The sequence below is a fragment of the Ambystoma mexicanum genome, chromosome 2p, assembly GCF_040938575.1.
Source record: "Ambystoma mexicanum isolate Mex_15411 chromosome 2p, UKY_AmexF1_1, whole genome shotgun sequence".
Lineage (NCBI taxonomy): Eukaryota > Metazoa > Chordata > Amphibia > Caudata > Ambystomatidae > Ambystoma > Ambystoma mexicanum.
In genome coordinates, this window is record NC_090923.1 from 914,377,218 (window position 1) to 914,397,213 (window position 19,996).

Here is a 19,996-nt window from a genome sequence, read left to right on the forward strand (position 1 = left end):
GGGTGAATGGGAGGAATTCCGCAAAAATATGATCGTCTTCGAGAAAGCGGCCTCGACCCCCTCGAAGACTGCCGAGAGCGATGCTCTGGTCGAAAGACCCAAAGGTCAAAAACGCTGCGAGTCGCAGTACCCGGCGAAGGAAACCTCTCGAGCGCGTCTCGAACCCTCGAGTAGGACCATGACCTCCAAACCTTCCTCGAAGGTTCCGTCGACGAGGGTTCCGTCGACGCTGAGGTCGGTGTCTTCGACGCCGTTGTCGAAGGGACCTTCGACACCCGGGTCTGTCGACTCGACGCCAGCTTCGACACCGGCGTCGACGCCAAGAAAAGTCACGGTCACGACACACCCAGTGACTATCCCCAGGTCCTCGATGACGATGGCTTCGAGATTGTCGAGTAGAATCCCAATTCTGTCGAGGTCATCGAGGCCTCCGCCTTTGTTTTCGACGCCACGCTCGAAGCCTTCGACGTCGACGACATCGACGTTTTCGAGGCCGATAATGACAAGTTCGGCACCCTCTGCCTTGGAAATGGGATTTACACCCTTTATGAGTTCAGAACAATTGAGAACTATGTCCTCAATTTTGGAAGAGGGTGAATTGTCTGAAAAGGAAGACACATTTGAGTTGCAGGGACCTGTAACCCCAATTAGAGAGGAATTTTCCTCTGAAGAACGCAGGTTAAAGGATCTTCATGATTCCTTACATGAGGCAAGTGGGTTAGACACTTCCCCTGAGGTGGAGTTTGCTAGGCCAGACCCGGGGGAGCATGCTGAAACCCCCTATAGAGCCTTAATGGCCAGGATCACAGAGTTTATGGGGTGCACCTTCACAATCTTTCCAACAAGATGACCTCACGGATATTCTTGATAAAGGCCCACAGGAGGATCCTGTGGTGCCTTTCCATAAAGCTCTTCAGAGGAAGATTATGACGAACTGGGAAACCCCAGATGTCGTCCCGGCAGTAAATAAAAAACTGTCTACAAAATACAGGGTATCCTCTACAGACCAGGAGTTTTTGTCAAAACACCCATCCCCAGAAAGTCTGGTGGTACAGGCAGCGTCTTCTACCGATGTCAAGACGGCTTATCCTACCGTCCCACAGGACAGGGACGATAAAAAATATGATGCTATGGCAAAGTAAGTTTTTTCGGCATGTAGCATGGCGTTAAAATCTGTGAATGCTACTTGCACCTTTGCTCGATTCAGCCATACACTTTGGGAGTGTGCTTCTACAGCGGCTGACTGCATCCCGGAGGGAGAAGAAAGGGAGGCGTTCCTGAATATCATACAGGACGGTAAAGACGCTATGTGCGAATCCCTCCAGACGGGCATTGATTCGGCTGACAGTATCAGCAGAGCAATGGCGGCAAGTACAACAACCAGGAGATTTGCTTGGTTGAGAAAGTCTGGTTTTGCCCCAGATGTGCAAGCCAGGCTCTTGAACATGCCATTCGATGGCTCTTCTTTGTTTGGGAAAAAGGCGGATGACAGTTTAGAAAAACTGCAAACTTCAAAAGCAGCAGCAAAATCCCTAGGCGCTGCAATCCGTCAGACACCTTTTCGTCCCACAGGAACCTCTGCGAGAGGCAAGTCCTTTCGCTTCTACTCCACATTCGGAAGAGGTAGAGGACGACCGGCTCAAAGGGGACAAAGAAGAACTACCCGAGGTGGACGGGGTAGATATTCAAAGGCCGCAGCAACAGCAGACAGGTGCCTCTTTACCATCGGCATCTGCATCAGCCGCCCCAAAACCACTCTGAGGACTTCCCTCACAGGACACCTGTAGGAGGCAGGTTGACTCAACATCTGGCGGAATGGCAGGCTATCACGTCAGATGCTTGGGCATTGGAAACAGTTGCCCAAGGTTACTGCCTGCCTCTCCTACGCATACCTCAGTCATCCACCGGGGATCAGCTCTCAGAAAGCTCCAGATCCGCTCCTCTTGCAGGAAATTTTGGACCTGCTAGAGAAAGGTGCCATAGAACCGGTACCTGTAGCGGAGAGGAACAAGGGCTGGTACTCCCCTTACTTTCTCATTCCAAAGAAAGACGGAGGACTGAGACCCATCTTGGACTTGCGAGAATTGAACAAATTCCTCAGAAAAGACAAATTCAAGATGGTCACTCTTTCTCAGATCTTCCAGGCCCTTCAGTTCCAGGACTGGTTGGTATCTCTGGACCTTCAGGACGCTTATTTCCATGTGCCTATCCATCTCAAACACAGGAAATACCTGAGGTTCGCAATTGGCAACTCTCACTATCAATTTCGAGTGCTGCCATTTGGGCTGACCTCCGCCCGAGGGTCTTCACCAAGTTAATGTCGGTAGTGGCGGCAAGTCTAAGGAGGGAAGGGATTCATGTATACCCCTACCTGGACGATTGGTTGATCAGGGCTGTCTCTTCGGAACAAGCTCAGATCCAGCTAAATCACGTGTGCCACTCCCTTCACAGACTGGGCTTCTCCCTCAATTTAAAGAAGTCACAAATGATGCCATCGCAGAGACTCCAGTTCATAGGAGCGATCCTGGACACTTCCCTGGGAAAAGCCTTGCCACCAGAGGTGAGGGCTCAAGATATTCTACAGATGGTTACCAAGTTCCAAGATGCCCAACGTCTCCCAGCCTTCGACTTTTTGAGGTTGCTAGGCCTCATGGCATCCTGCATTTTCCTAGTGCCAGAGGCTCGCCTGAGAATGAGATCCCTCCAGTGGGCACTGAGGACTCAGTGGTCACAATTCTCAGGGAGAATGACAGATCTTCTTCAGGTTCCCGACAGGGTGGCTCAAGACCTTCAGTGGTGGGCCTGTCAGGAGAACATTCTGAAAGGAGAACAGTTTTGGCAACCCTGGCCGGAGATAACAGTAGTCAGGGATGCCTCACTCGCGGGGTGGGGAGCCCACGCCAACGACTTGACCATCAGCGGTCGTTGGTCTCCATCGGAGTCCAGACTACATATCAACCTGTTAGAGCTGGGAGCCATCAGTCTGCGCTGAAGACATTCCTGACAGCTGTACAAGGGAAAAACGTCCTGATAATGACGGACAACACGGTGGCCATGCATTACCTCAACAAAAGAGGAGGCGTAGGATCACTACCCCTGTGCAGAGAGGCGATGCAGCTCTGGTTTTGGGCAATCCAAGAAGGAATCTCTCTATCGGCAGTTCACCTAGCCGGAGAGAAGAACTTGACAGCGGACGCTCTGAGCAGGCAGAGCACAGTCTCCCATGAGTGGGAACTAGCTCAGGAAGTCCTTCAAGAGATCTTCGCCCTTTGGGGAACCCCTCAGGTGGATCTGTTCGCCACCAGCGTCAACAGGAAATGCGATCTGTTCTGCTCAAGGGAATTTCCCCCGAGAGGAGCTCTGGGAGACGCTTTCATAGTGGACTGGGAGTTTCCGCTTCTGTACGCGTTCCCACCGGTCCCTGTCATTCCTCAAATGATCAGGAGGTTGAGAAGATTCCGGAGAACCATGATCCTAATTGCCCCGGATTGGGCCAGGAGAATGTGGTACCCGGACCTTCTAGACTTGTCCATCTGCCCTCCAATTCGACTTCCACTCAGAGAGAACCTACTCTCACAGAAGGGAGGTCAGGTTCTCCATCCAGACATCAAAACCCTCAACCTTCACGCTTGGCTTCTGAAAGGTTGAGGTACAAGGATTGGGACCTCCCTGATGATGTTATGGAGGTGTTGCTTTCGGCAAGGAGGCCAGCAACAAAGTCTTTATACCGCTGCCGTTGGAACAGATTTTGCAGCTGGTGTAGAGAACAGAATATCGACCCTTTTTCATGTGGTACACCAATGGTTTTGTCCTTCCTTCTATATTTGGCGAATTCAGGCCTTCAAGTTGGCACCATTAAGGGCTATCTCGCAGCGCTATCCATCTTTAAGCGCACTGCGGAAGAACCATCCTATTTCAAATTACTCTTGGTAATACAGTTTCTAAAGGGGTTAACCAATGTTTATCCCCCAAGACCATTCCAAGTTCCCCTATGGGATTTAAACTTAGTACTAACTTTCCTGATGGGCACACCTTTCGAACCACTCCAGTCTTGTTCGTTAAGATTCCTTACCCTTAAAACTGTTTTATTAATAGCACTTACATCTGCTAGAAGGGTGAGCGAATTACAAGCTCTTTCTTGTAAACCCCCTCACACAATATTTCACAAAGACAAAGTTGTCCTGCAAGTGAAGCCTAATTTCCTCCCAAAGGTGGTTTCTGAATTCCATATCACTCAGAAGATTACCCTACCATCTTTCTATCCTCCTCCTCACCCGGGGAAAGAGGAAGAGAGGTTACACAGGCTAGACCCTAGAAGGGCTTTACGTTTTTACATCAGTAGACTAGCCAGGATAAGACAGGCAGACCAGCTGTTTGTAGGTTACGCAGGTCACAAGCTGGGGTTACCAATAACTAAGCAGACCGTTTCCAGATGGATCATTCTAGCCATTCTGGAATGTTATAAACTGGCAGGGAAAGAGCCCCCTCAAAATCTTAGGGCTCATTCGACCAGAGGTATTGCAGCTTCATCGGCCCTCAAAAGAGGCGTGCCGGTTAAAGTCATCTGTGCGGCCGCTACATGGTCGTCTGTCCATACCTTTACACGTTTTTACAATTTGGATTCCTCCTCCAGTCAAGAGACTAGGTTTGGAAGGGCTGTACTGCATTCTATTCATCAATAGAAGACAGCCTGAAGTCAGTACTCCCTCCTCCAATAATAGAATACTGCTATGGGAGCCTATCTAAGATGTGGAATACGTCGGAGGACACAATCCCTTACCTTGTAACGTTCTTTCAACGGGATGTTCCTCCGACGTATTCCTCATCGGCCCTCCCATCCATCCCCACAGTTCTACTTCCCGTGTTGTTGCAGCTTACGCTCCTTCAGGGTGATTAGTCTAGTCCAGAAAGTATTATTGTGGGCTACAAAACGGAACTGAGCAACGGACGCTGCGCGCGGCCCTTATAGGCAGGATGACGTTGATATGGCGGCTGTCGAGGGACATCGACTCGGAGGACGTCGACGCGCAGCGCCCTCTAGAGAAAAAAAATTTCCGAGGCCAGCAGAGATGGAAGGAGATATCTAAGATGAGGAATACGTCGGAGGAACATCCCGTCGAAAGAACGTTACAAGGTAAGAAGTAACTTGTTCATTGCAATAGTTTTTTGTTGGGCACGTCTAAGAGCAATATCATAAAAATGCAAACTATACAAAATGGAGCGGTCAGGGCAGTTTTGGACTGAGCCGACGTGAAACATTTTCAGCAGCCAGGAGAAAGCTTCATTGGCTTCCAGTCCAACAAAGGATCAAATTCAAGTGTACCGTTCTAGTCTACAAATACTTAGCTGGTAGCGCGCCTAACTAGCTCGTCAAAAAAATAATAAAGGCACCTTTCAGAAGAGATCTCCGTTCAAACGACGATCATGAAACCACGACAAAATCTTAAGAGTAGGTGGCACAAACCTTGCCCTTTGGGCACCAATGGTCTGGAACTCCACACCCCCATGGTTAATAATAGTGTGTCCCTTACTGTTTTCAAGAAACAACTTAAGACACACCTGTTTGATGAGGGAGAAAACTAGAAACATGCAAACTTTCTCTGTGTTCCACACACCACTGCAGTACCATTCTATATGTTCTCTGTTTGTCTCTGTGAGCGCTCTGAGGCCTATGGGCGATTTTGCGCTATACAAAAACCATAATAGATAGATAGATAGATAGGTAAGGCTGCATTCAGTTCGACACCCAACAAATATTCACTTTTCTTATTTTCAAGCTTTAATTCAGTTTGATATTCAATGTGCATTCGTTATGCTTGATTTCAAGTTTTTCTTCACTTTGGTGTTTAAATGTGCACTCAGTATGTTTTCCAGTTCAGTATTCAATAGATTTGCATTGTTTCAAGTTTTCCTTCAATTTGGTATTCAATATGCACTTGGTACGGTTTATTTTCAAGTTATTTAGTTCGGTAGTCAATAACTGTTGATTCTGTTTAATTTCAGCTGTCAATGCAGTTCAGTAATTGGAATGCCTTCATTCCCCACTCGCAGCCCACTTAGGAACGTCCCAGTTATCGAGTACTTCTCCCTGACACTCACCAATACTTGATGTCCTTCCTGAACAGCTCCCGCTGCTACTTTCTTCCTTGCCGGTCAGCGGACCAGCTCCTACGAGCCCCACTCGCATACCAGAGCCCACATCTTGCATGCTGGTTACTCTGCTGGCTCGATGGAGAGGCGAACAGTGTCCTCCTTCCTCCTGCACAGTTGAGCAACATGAAGGCTCCCTCTCTGGGCTGCTAGTCAGCGTCTGGGCTCCTCCACAGGTCTCACTGCTCCTCTCCTGAATACCATTCTCTGGCTCTCATTTCATACACCTGCAAACCCCTAACGGGTCGCAGGTGTAGGCCCTTCATAAGGTTTGCCTGACTTTGATTAAGGGGACATGCCTGACTCTCACAATACTCTGCAGGCATCTTCCTCGTCCCAATACCAGAGTGGTAAAATGTAGGTGTGGTGTTCATTACTCTTAGTCTCCTCTTCCTCGTCCCAGTACTTTCAACTGTCAAATGTGGGGAATTGAAGCAAGAGGTTTTGCAATAACCCATAACGGTTGGGGGAGGGTTAGATTGGTCCTCAATAGAGAAAGGGGGATACCATGTCTCGTCTGCGGCACCTTACTCCCAAGCTATGAAGACCCTCCACCCAGGTGATCCTCCCTTGCTTCTCCATCCCCAATGTCAGGATCCAAGACCGATTGCCTTTCCCTGCACACATGAGAAGAGGATCCTGGGGTAATAGGAGTGACGATGCCCTTGTGTTTCTCACAGTATCGACAAAACCAGATTGTATTTTATCAATAAATAATTCATACAAAACAATGCCTTATGAGGTGGCCTAAACCTTGCCAGGCTTGAGCACATCTCAGCAGCCAGAAGAAATGTTCATTGGCTCCCCATCTGGGAATGCATCACCTTAACATTTCTAGCTATCCCTCACTGATGGCTCACCAATGCTGCCCGCCCTTCCGCTCTCAAAAATTTGAAAGAGCCCACTCTCCAAGACCAACGCGACCCACGTACACCCACCACCTTATCCCGAGATTCTGGTGTGCCAGGGAAGGTGGTGCTAGCTTCCCGTTCACTGCTGCTAAATTATGGAACTCCTTGCAAATCACGCTGCGTGCTGAACAATCACACTGGGCCTCCGGAAAACAATTGAAAACTTGGCTCTTTACTTACTGACCTCTGACTGTCTTCCGTCTCTCATTCAAACCTCTCCAACTTGTGTCCTGAAATTAGCGCCTTGATGCCCAAGTGTTGAGCGTGCTGCTACAAATGTAAAAATAAATAAACATTGTAAGGTATGTTAACACATGGTAGTTGCTAAGTTTGGTGGGAAGGAGAATGATTAATCCAAAACGTATGGAGGAACGCTGGTTGGTAAGGTTCGGAAAGGGGTACCAGGAAGCTACGCCAAATCAACTGGGTGGAACTAGTACACTTTCCTGGAATCAAATGGAAGGTGGAACAAACTGGGAGGAATAGTTGCAAAGGTGCATTTTGCCATGTGTTTTGCAAGTGGCAAAGTTACCTCTCCCATCTTTACAATGGCAGATCTAAGGGAGGAGATTGGCCAGGCACTGCTACCTGTACAGAAAGCAAAATCTAAAAAAAATCCTTCATTGTAGCACATATCCAGTATTAAGAGAGCCACCCTGAAAGAGAAAATTAGTTAAACAGGGCCCATTTTCAGCTCCACTCCTCCACCTAACTACACACCAGCCTACTGTGAGGGGTCAGTAATGCAAGGCGGACAACTGCTTGTGTTTGTATACAAACTAAACATTTTATTAAAAGTATTAAGTGCAAATTAAACCTCGCTAAACCTACTCTATCCGGGAGTTCCCTGCCTATTCTCGGTCTAAGGGATTAGCTCCTAGCATCAACAAAACTGGCCCTCACAACTAAACAACAAAACATTCAAGATAAAACATGAATAACATACATAAAAGAATAACCAATGACATGATTTGAATGACCTTCACCTGTACTGGGTAAATCCTTTTCCCAGGATTACTCCAAGTCACTTTATCATAAATATTCAAAAGGATACTTAAGTCTTGAACCAGTTCTTATAAGTTCCAAAAAGAAAAGTTCACCAAACAAAATTCCACTGGCAGCAGTTCTCCAAAATTCTGTTGAAAAATTCCCCTTCCAATTTCATCTAAGAAAAACAGCACCAATGGGAATGCTGAATATTCTTCTTCCAGGATAGGTTTGCTGCAATTTATTAAACAAAGAAACTTTCTGTTTCGACAACTTCCTTGGTATTCTTGACCTCTGCAGTGTCTTTAGTATACTCATCAGGTGGCTGCTTCTTAGGGTGTTGCTTTCCACTTAACCCCCTTCTACTACTGTTACTGTGAGAGCAGGACTCTTTGCTCCACAGTCTTCTACTAACTTCATTCAGCTTCTTGGTAAGATGCTCTGACCGCCGTATGCAACCACAGTTTAAATAGGTCTAATCCAGTTTGATACTTTTGAAGTCATACAGTGTTTAGAGACAAGACTCTCGATCTCCACAGTTAGGCCTGGCACCCTTCTTTTCCTGAGCTATGGGAAATGGGCAGCCTCTTTGCCTCTTCTTCCTGTTTTATTACCACCAATGTAATCTGCCTTTGCTTCCAGACTGCTTCAAGTTTAACTTAAACAGTCTCAGCCTGACAGATTGTTCTTACAAGCACCCAGCTTCATTCACACCTTTATGGTTCCAGTAGTTACCCCTAAGTTTTATTGCTACACGCCCAGCTTGCGATAACAAAGTCACACTTGTATCAGGGACACTGGACCTTTAACAACTTCAATACTCTCAGGATGCGGGTGAATAGTTCTTAACAAGGCTGGTTTCACCATGGGAGTGATTCGCCTACTGGCTTAGGCCATGCTTGCTCTTTTCGTCAATTTAGCAACTTCTGTCTTCTTAGAATATTTGTTCTGAATGTTACCAGGTTCTTTCTTCAATACAGAATCAGATTTAATTACATACAATCACTTTGAAGAAAGATTTTCAATTTAAGACTCGTGCAAAATTGTATTCCCCTTTTATTATCACGGAATTACCTTCTGACTCCACTTAGGATTTCATTGAATAAATCTTGTAACCAATTCTGAAAGGAGTGATGCGGAAAAGCATCCCATTCTTAAGTGGAGATACGCGACGACTCCAGCAACGTTTCTACAGTGGAAATGAAAAGACTTCTTTTGTACACGAAAACTCGACTCGCATTAGAGTTGCACGCGATACATTGTCCTTGTTAGCCGACCTCTTCAGAGTAATGAAAAATGTTTCCTTGCTTCCACGCTTAAGCGAGATATTATTAAGCTGGTAATAGTTACCCGCAAGCTTTTCAAAGTGAACCTGCATACGTAGCTTCAATCACCGGCTCCCGGAACACTACGCTTGCAGGCTGCTTCCACTTATCGACTTCTTCAGGCTCTGTTACTACGTTAGGCACTCTTGAGACCCACACCCCTCAGCAGCACAAGTGTCTTCGGTCGGCCTCAACCACAGGGAGTTTCCTTTTACTGCTCTGTCCCTCATTTTGCTTCAGTACACAGTCTTGGCTTTGCATTCACAGTCATGAGGCGCACCTGGGAAGACACGCCTCTCTTAGTGCAGCCACAACACTGCAGGGTTTGTGAACACAGGACTCTCTCGTGACTTGCAGGTGAAATCTGCTTTTCTCTTGCCCCAGTGTTCCCTAAGTGAACACGCTTCCTCGTGAACTGCCAGCTTTATGGTTCTCCTTCTGCTGCTACTTCCAGCCTTACGGTTCCGGTTCCAGCTCCATTCTACCCTCCCACCCCCCTGCTGCAGCTTTTTATGCTCCTTAGGTGGGTCAATTCATTTCAGGTGTAGGCCCTTTTTGTTAATTGTCTGACCCTGTCAAATGCTGGTAGGCCTACTTGCCTGTCCTTCACCTCTGCATTCAGCCCTTTTCTTCATGTCAGTCCCTGTGGCATTATGGGACATATAGTTCACTTCAGTGAATTTATGTTTTGACACTTCTTAATAGAATTAAGGGTAGATTAATTCCCTTCATTTTATTTCAAAACAGGAATTGTCAGTTTTAACCTTATTAGGGGAAGAAGATGTAGATAAAGCAACATTTCCATTATTTCTAGTACTGCACTGTTGGTATTTAGGAGGGCATTTGATTTTAGGGATAAAAAGAATTGTTCTTTTGATGTTACAAACTTAGAATTTACCATCTCAGCTTCAACAGGAGGGTGAGAGATTTTAAAATGGCAATACGCCATAACCTCCTCTGGCATGATGGTAAGGGAATCCCTTTCAGGGGAGGATTGGGAAGCGCCTGCCCTCTCCTGGCCACCTGGGAGGAGACTTTAGGCAGGGCTTTGGTGAGGGATCCGCAGGATTCTTCACACCACCCTGCCTTCAACCAACCATGGTACCCCTAGTGATTTTCACACAGGCTGATTGCATTTTCTGTGCATCTCTGATGCTTAGGCTCTTCGCGGTGCACAGATTTTTGCAGAGCTTGGAAGAGCGGTGCAAAGAGCTGACTAAAGACCCATTTACATAGATCAGCAGTGGCTGCACCTAGTAAAGAGGCAAACCAAGTTGTAATTCCAAGATCGGGAAGCTCAATGACGAGGCCAAAATAAGCAGAAGCTCCTCGAATTGTAGCCTGAAAGTCAGGTCGTAGTTGCAACCTAAGCCTCTATAACTGTCGTATCTATGATTCCTGAGTATTTGCTTTGAGTAAACATCCTGTAGATGAAATGTCCCAAGATTTCTCACCAGCAAGGACATGAAATTCTGAAATCAAAAGCCACTTTTTAATTGATATGCCTGCTGTGAAGCCTGACTGAGGATAGAAATGTGTAGCCTCTGGACCGAATGTGGCCTGGCTAGAAGGGTTGCATTGCCCCCCCCCCCCCCAAGGAAAGGTAAGTAAACAAAACAATGTGTGGGAATACTAAATGTGTGTGTATATATGTTTGTGTTTTACTATTGTAATGTACCTCTTTTTTTGTGGAATAGACCATCCAGCCCCACTTTGGGTTAAGAAAAGTCTTGGGGAAGACAATGGACCGGTCCCCCTCTACCCCGAGCAATGATGGCATGGACTGGGCAGGGGTGACAATTTTGAACTAAAAAAAAAAACATTACAAGTAACGGTTGGGGAAGAAGGAGGGAGCAAGAGGCTGTGTGGTGGTCTCCCTTGGGGATCGTTGCCTTGGGTAGCCCTTCACGCCACTGGGCAGTAAGGACTTTTTCAGCTGGGCCATGTTTGCTAGGAGCAGCCTGGCATTATCCATAACCCCCGGCTGCATACTCGGCAGATCCAGGGCCCCCTTGGGGCCTGCAGCCATGCTGCCCTGCTTGGCGAAGATCAGGGCCCCCCAGCCATGAACCGCATATGTAGTGTGGCCTGGAACCAAGTGGCACAGCTGGGCTGCCTGTCAGCCTTCCCTGGGCTAGTCTGGGCAGGTCCAGAGAAGTGGAGTGGTACCTGGCCTTGTAAAGTCAGGCGATTGAGCTGGTGAAGTCCTGGGGCCATATTCTCGATAAAGATGTTGGTGCACCAGACACCAGGAGGGTGAGCTGGTGAGAGACCCTCAACCCCCAGGGCGAGGTCCTTCATTCGTGGAATGGGGAAGGCCACCTTGCTATGCCACACGGGTATGGGGGATGGGAGGGGTTGGCCCAGCCCTGTCCTCAATGGACAGGAATTTATTTATTTATTTATTTGCATTTATAAAGCGCACAGAACTGCCCTGGGGCATCGTGGCGCTGTTACAGCAGACTTAGTCATGAACACAAGCATAGGAATGTGTTTACAGATGTAAACCGAGTTACCGAGTACATTTCACATTGGTAATAAACATTGAGCTTAGAGGTTATGCTATGCTGTGGTTACAATGCAAGCATGAGAGTGCATGTGGAAGACTTTAGCGGAATAGGAGGGTTTTGAGGTTTTTACGGAAGGTATGGTATGATTTTTCGTTCCTTAGTGAGGTAGGTAATGAGTTCCAGTTTTTAGGTGCGAGGTGTTGGAAGCTGGTTCGTGATGTATGTGATTTGACCATGACAGTGACTGTGGTGCCCAACAGGGCAATGTTTGTTTGTTTATTGATTTGTAGGGCGCACCGAACCCTTAGGTAACTGGGCGCAACAAGTTACAAAGGATACTTAAAGCTTAGTTACACATTATTAGTAAATACAGTAAAGGTACATATATACAAGCATCTTGAAGAGGATATAGTGAGGTTTGTGAATACAAGCATGCATGGAGGGTAGCAGTGTGGCCCAGGGCCAGGTACAGAATGCAGGAAAAAGTTTCAGTAGCTAGTGCAAGATACATATTGGTTAGTCATGAGGGTCGTTGGAACGTAGCCAGTTGAGGGTGTTGCGTCTAAAGCTGTAGTAGGACTGGTCCTTTCTAAGATCAAGTAGTAGAGCATTCCAGGATTGGGCAGCTTTTACAGGGAAGCTGTTCCCACCTGTTTTTTAAGTCTGAATCTAGGTATTTGTAGGCAGTGGGAGTTGGCAACTCTAGAGGGGTGAGTAGAAGTTCTTCTGACTATTCTCTCAGTAAGATAAGGGGGGGGGCTGCAGTGTTGAGGCACTTGAATGTGAGGGAAAATGTTTTGAATAGGATTCTGTCGCTTATTTTCAGCCAGTGGTGCTCTCTTCTCTTATTGGATACATGTTCTCTATTGGGTAGGTTAAGGGCAGTTCTAAGGGCGTTATTTTGCAAGATTTGAATTTTGTCAATCATATATTTTTTGGCTCCCAAGTAAAGGGTGTTAATAATCCAATTTTAACATTATTAAGGCATTGGCGAGGATAATGCAGCTGGCTTGTGTTGGAAAGGGTCTGCAAGGTTTGTAGGTGTAGGTGTAGGCGTTGGATGATGCTAACGATCTAACCTGTTTCCTTAAGGTTAGGGTGGAGTCAAGGTAGAAACCTAGCGTTTTCACTTCTTTAGATAATGTGGCGCTGCAGGAAGAAAATTAATGCGCTTGGCGAAAAGCTTTGAATGTGACATCAGCCACGTACATCAGGGCGCTGCAGAGATGAGATCCAATCAGGCTTGCAGCTGTAATGGCGGCGCCCCATGGGGTGCCACATTAAGGAAAGAACTGACTTGGGCCCTGCGCACAGTGGTGCTCAAGATGGCATGGGGAACTGCTGAGACTGAGGCAGCACCTGTAGAGGGCAGGCTCCACCCCCAAGGAACAACGGCAATGACCGTTACTGTACCCTGCCCTACAAAAGAAGTAAAGAGCCACTTGGGCATTGCTTACTGCAGCAGCCACACCCCTGTGTGTATATATAATGTAAATGTGTATTTATTATGTGCATATTTGTTCCTATATTTGTGCAATAGGTGTGTGTGTATGTGGCTAAAGACTTTTATTAGAACGTAAAAGGGGTTGAGAAAAGGCCTTGCTGTCCCTGCACTAGTGGAGTTTCCCTAACTTAACTCAAAACTAAGGATTTGTCAGCGTTGGAATGTCCAAAACAAAATCGTTCTGTATCCAAAGTACTATTCTGACCCTCACACTTTAAACAAATACATTCTAAGGTGAAAAGGATAATGTATTTGGCCTTGAGTGCTTTGGAATGTTCAAAAACTCCCACAAAAAGAAATCCATCAAGGATGGGTATCCTTGCTTCAGAGGGACCTTTCCTTCCTCTGGATTCTTCATCGCTTTCTTGGGTTACAAATAACCGTTCCTGATATTCTCCTGGGTCAACAACAGAAGTTATCTTCAAACTGATTTTCTTCCTTTTTATTTGTGGTCTGGATACTTGGTGTATACTCCTGCCAGGGATTGTGTTCCCAAGTATCTTAAAACAACAGAGCCTGCTGGCTAGTTCTTTGTGTTGTACTTACCTGTTGTATTGCCCTAACAGGATTTCTTTTACACATTTGCACCTGTCGGGTATACTCTCCTGCGAAGGCTTCTTTCATATGTGAGCTCCTGCTCACTCTCTCACCTTTGATGGTGGTTCCGCTTTTTAGCTTCACTGGCTAATATACTTGGTTTCTTATTGCCTCTTTAGTGTCTCTTATTTGCTTGCAACATGCATTGACAAACCTGACGGTCTCTCCTCTTTCAGCCTTTCTCTCTCCGTTTGTAAAAACCATTCCTCTTCTCTCTTCTTTCCTTTACATGAGACTCCGGCGAGCAAAGTGCTTTTCTCCGATGCCGGTGAACACCTAGGAGCCTTCGACTGGCATCGGGCATTCTCGCTGCGTGTCATCCTCTTCCAGCAGCCTTCTCCCTTCAGGGTTCCCAAGCCGGTTGGCTCCACCGACTTTCTCCCAGACGTTCCTTCGCACGGAAAGGAGCAACTTGCTCCTGCCAGCAGTGTGCCTGCATTTCTTGCTTTGGTGATTTAAATGTCCCGGCCACAGGTGCGTTTCTATAAACTCTAGAGCATACCTTGGACTTTTAGCCTTCACTGAACTTCACTGCTCTGTTCAGCTTCTTTGTCACAGCACTTTTAAATGTATGGCAATGATAGTCAGTCCTTGTTAACTTGCATGCAAAGTCCTGTCCTCCTTTTCCGTACCTAAGGACAGTAAAGCTGGTATTACTGAGGAAGTTTGGTTCTATAATTTGAGTAGCTTTAAAGTCACAAAAAGTCACAAAATGTATGTTAGACAGTCGCAAGGATTCATGTTGCTGTTACCCGGTCCTTTTAACATGTGATATTGGGGAAGCTGATGTTCTATCTTATTGAGAATAATCCTTACTGCTCCCTGTCTCTTCCTCGTTTTAGTTGTGTACACAACGTTCCCTATATCATGTGGGGGATTATTGGTGGTGGAGTTGGCAAAGGGTTGAGGGAGACTATTGCAATAAGCCATCAGGGCCCGGGAAATAGAAGGAACATCCCTAAAAGTAAGGGGGGGGGTGGGTCATGTGTCTTCCTCCAACAATGTCATGTCCCCCCCATCCCGCCCCCGAGGATCACCCTCCCCATGTGATCCTCCCACATATAGCCGGCCACAGGGTTTGGATCAGAAAGTGTCAGCCCCACCCTGGCCACATGAGGGAAGGTTACTTCCGGGAAAGGAGTGTTGGCATTGTTGGAGATATATATATATATATTTCTGAGGCTTGTGGAATCTGCTTAGATCACATGCTGTGCATAGGCCGACATCTAGTGGAAGCTGCAGAGTATTAGTTTGTTTTTTCGAAACTCGAAAAGGGGCGTCGAACTAGGGCGTCGAACTAGGGCGTGCGAGTTATACTATCCCTAGTGTGACGTCCACTGTACCCATGACCCCTCACGCGTGTAGGGCCCTCATATCGTTTTTTCCACCATACTAGTCGGACACATGTTGCAGAGTTTCCTTGGCATTTGCCAATTATGCCTAAATAGTGTTAAACATTTTCCCCGTTATCTTCCATCCTACGCCGAAGATCGACGTCACCGAAGATCGACGTCACCGAAGATCGAGGGAACCAGCCGTCGAAAACTACATGACGGACCTCGGGCCTTGGAAGGCCTCTGGCCTCGGCCCTGTACAAGTAGGGAGAGTGGGGGGGCGTTTATAACTTTCCCACATTTATTTCCTACATATACACAGCGCGTTGCCAGATTTACACATATGGAGAGTACTCCTTTCAAATTCTGCCCTAAGTGTAACAGCAAGTTTCCCATGGTAGATAAGCACAATATGTGCAATGTGTGTCTCCCACGAGACCATCCCGAGGCTACGTGTCGAGCTTGTAAGCTCTTCAAGCCAAAAACACTTAAGGACCGCTCGACGAAGCGCTGGGCCCACTACGCCAGGCAGCTAGAGGCCATGGATGTCAAAGGGTCGTTCAGCGATGGCAGCAACGCCGTCGTATCGGACGGCGAGGGCAGAGGGGTGACATCAGACACCCACGTGCAAGCCCCCGACCTCGGAGGACTGGCCAGCGGCCCAGTTATGGGGAGAACACCCGGCGGCAGCAGCGCAACCCACGCCACTTCCTCTAAACACATCAGCCCCAGCGGTGACTCGACAAGTGTGTCGAGCGATCGGCAACAGAAGGCATCGAGATAGCGGTCCAACGATTCTGTGTCTTCTGGGCATTCCTGTTTGCGATCGCCACATGACAAAGACCAACCGTCCGCGGTTCAAAAAGGTGCCGCACTCCCAATAGTTCCAGAGGCTCGATCGTCAGAAGATGATTCCGACCTCTATGCTCCCAAGTCAAAGCGTGTAGCGTCTACTCCCGAGATCCGGCGCCCTCCTTCTACTACCTCCGAATCTCGACGCAGAAACCTTTAGAACACTATAAAGAAAAACAGAAGGCTCCTAAAGTGATAGATAAGTCCAAGGTCCCTGACACTACTCCTAAGAGTAAAATTGTCCCTCCCACTGCTCATGATATGGGAATGGATGAGGAACCAGAACAGGAGAGGTTTATTCCCATTTCCAGGGAATGGAACTCAGCGGATATTGATAGGGTGATGAGAAGGATGTCTTTTTTTGCAGACTTCTGTGAAAAAGACCCTAATTATTTCCATAGCTATGTCAACACACCAGCTACCTCTGCCCCTTCGGGGTCCAAGGACTCTCAACCCCCTACTAAAAGGCTCCACTCTGAAGCTCTGGCGCAGGGATTGATTTCAGACCCTTTGCTAATTGAACCTTACCATCCAGTGTCATATGGAGCGGAGACAGAAACACATATGCTGGAAGACCAGACAGGGGTTTCTTATTATGGGGATGATGAGGACCAAGAAGAGGAAGAGGAGGATGAGGCAGAAGCCTACAGTCTTGACTCCCCATTTCCTAAGGACTGCCCGGTGCATGACTCACCGATTGATAATCAGCCACTCCTCAATGAGGTACTGGCTAAAGCAGCAGCTCATTTTCAGATAGACACACAAGGTGTCCAAGAAGATAGGGATTTCGCGGAAGAAATCCTGGGGGACAAGAGACCCATTACCCAGGCTATCCCAATATTAAAATCTATCCAGCGTAGAATTGATCCTTTGCTGGTAACCCCAAATCTTACTTGTGCAGTGAATCCACGAGTGGAAAAATTATTCCGGCCCGCTCCCTCGGATCCCATGTATATAAGGGGTCAATTAAAACCGGACTCCCTGGTAGTAACAACCACCAGAAAGAGGGCAGGTACACCATTAGCTTCTTCAGAAGCAGCTCCCGATTAGGAGAGCAAGAGGATATCTGCTCTGGGTATGAAAGTTGCCTCCACGTCAGCTGATCGGGCACATATTGCTAACAGTACCACTCGTTTAGCAAGCTATAACTGCCATGTGTGGGAACAAGTAGCTGCTCTAGTAGCCTCTGCACCTGAACCACTAAAAGGGCAGTTGGCCCAAATTGCAGCAGACGGAAGGTCCGTATCTGGATGTCCGTATCTGGATGCATCCTTAAAACAAATTTTGATGCAGCAGATAATGCTGGAAGATTGATAGCCGAAGGCACAGTAATAAAGCGCCACGCTTGGCTAAGTCAGTCGGGGTTCAAACCCGAGACCCAAGCCACGCTTATAGACATGCCGGTAAAGCCGAACATTCTATTCGGCAGGGCAGTGGAAGAGGCGCTAAAGACAGCTAAAGATGAGTAAGAGACCCTAAAATCTGTCGGCCAACTCACAAATAAACCCCCAGGTCAGAGGGGAAATAAAGTTTTCGTCGCTTTTGCAGCCAAAGTGCCCAGAGGGGTTCCAACTAATACCAAAATCAAGGAACCTCATGGGACAACAGTCAGTTACAAACATCACAGGGATTCACCAGAGGCCAGCGCAGGGACCGCACTAGGGGTAGAGGCAGCCCCGCCAGAGGTGGTACGCCCCCTAGTAAACAGTGACGTTCCGGTTCAGGTCCCCTCCCATGCATCCCCAGTATGGGGGCGCATTTCCATCTTCACCCACGCATGGGAGAGGATCACTTCGGACAGATGGGTGCTGTCCACAGTGTCTGCAGGATACTGTATAGAACTATTAGTGCGCCCCCACGACCTTACTCCAAGACTGAAGGTACACTCGGAGCACCAGAAAATCCTTCTTGAGGAGATCACCACTCTACTTGCAAAAGACGCCATAGAACTCGTCCCGGGCAACCAGGTAAACGGGTATTTATTCAACCTACTTCCTTGTGCCAAAAAAAGATCTAACAATGCGCCCAGTATTAGATTTGCGCCCTGCAAACAAGTATGTCAAGCCACAAAAATTCTGCATGACTACACTCCAAGAGGTAATCCCCCTACTAAAAAAGGGGGATTACATGGCAACATTGGATATGAAAGATGCCTATTTTCATATTTCAATGTTCCCAGCGCACAGAAGATTCTTACATTTCAAAATAGACAATCCGCCCTACCAGTTCAAGGTGCTGCCCTTCGGTATAGCCTCGGCTCCAAGGGTATTCACCAAGGTACTGGCGGTGGTGGCAGCGCACCTATGCAGGGAGGCAATCCCAGTGTACCCTTACCTGGACAACTGGCTCATTACAGGAGAAACCCCCGTAATTTGCAGATTAAACATTCAAAGAACAATCGACCTCCTCTTCCAATTGGGCTACTCAATCAACGAGAACAAATCAAGCCTGGTGTCAAGCACCTCAAAACAGTTCCTAGGAGCTGTCCTAAACACCTAAGAGGGGTTGGCCTTTCCATCGGAGGAAAGAAGTTGGAATCTGTTGCTACAAATTCCTCAATATCAGGCCGGTCGCCAGATAAGGGTGCGCAAAGCAATGTGTTTGCTAGGCATGATGGCATCTTGCATTTACCTGGTTCACCACGCGCGCCTGTGCATGCGACCCATGCAGAAATGGTTGTCGAAACAGTGGTCTCAAGCAAGTGGTCAGTAGGACGATCTAGTGGTTGTTTCGTCAACACTAGTACAGAGTCTTTGCTGGTGGACAAGAGAGAATCTTACGAAGGGGAAACCCTTCTACGATCCAGAGATACAGGCCGTCGTCACAACAGACTGCTCCCTGGCAGGGTGGGGAGCTCACTACCTTCACCACACAGCTCAGGGTCTCTGATCTCGCACAGTGGCTCAGAACCACATCAATCTGATAGAACTTCTGGCAGTCTTCAGAGCGCTTCGGCATTCGAACCCCTCCTATCCAACCTGTTGTGGGATGTCTTAACCCACTCATCCAAGCCCTGCAACATCACTAGGCATTGCTGGCAGCAGAAACATCAGCATGGCCATTGGAAAGCATGCTGCTGGCTCAAAATCATCCAGAAATGCGCAGTAAAAATCTGAAAGATAGGCTGCCATCCACATTTGCCTATCTTAGTGAGCACAGGAGATCACTGGCCAAAACCACCATTGAGCTATCCACCAAGTAGCCTGAAACCACTTGGAAATAGCAATGCTGATTGCCAAAAGCAACACAGAGCTGTTTGGGAATTCATTTTCTTGATTGTCAAAATGTGCTAAAACCATGGCTCACAAATCACCAAAAAGATCCAACCTTCTTGTTGGGTGTTCCACATTATTCTACTGCAAGGATCCACATCAACACAATGTCAGCAAGTATCATATGCTATCAAGCTAAATCCCATTTTAAAGATACTGATGTAAAGACAGCTGTCAAAAATGGTTGCAATACCGGTACTCGCCACTACCAGAAGCCAGCGTTTTAAAACCATATTCTTTGAAAAACTGAACTGAACCCAAACTATGCCAAAGAAGAGAATTCTATCAAGATGCCATATAGAGTGCCACACAGTGATTAAATTGTTGAAAAAGACTTGATTTAAATATATGTTGCTTATTGTGAGTTTATAAATGTATTTTTTTTTTTACAAGGAACTAAGTTGTAATTGACTAGAAGGCAATCTGATTTAGTTAAAACTTCAAGAGGCCTTCTGTCCATTGGAACCCTTCACAGCTTGTCCTTCCTACCAACAGGAGAGGATATCGCATGGACATGTTAATTAGAACTGTTGTGAGAGGAGGAGATTTCCCCC

The 19,996-nt window shown here is 47.2% G+C and overlaps 1 protein-coding gene across 2 annotated transcripts in view; it reads left to right on the forward strand.

The window, feature by feature from the left end:
- Positions 1-19,996, forward strand: part of RELB (RELB proto-oncogene, NF-kB subunit) — a 738,804-nt gene that overhangs the window by 213,007 nt on the left and 505,801 nt on the right. Inside the window, exon 1 of one of the 2 annotated variants that reach the window (XM_069644628.1) lies at positions 14,237-14,458. The exons of the other annotated variant lie outside the window; for it this stretch is intronic. The gene's annotated coding sequence lies outside the window, so the exon portion shown is untranslated. Of the gene's footprint in view, positions 1-14,236; positions 14,459-19,996 lie in introns of those variants that run through there. 2 annotated transcript variants of the gene reach the window in all.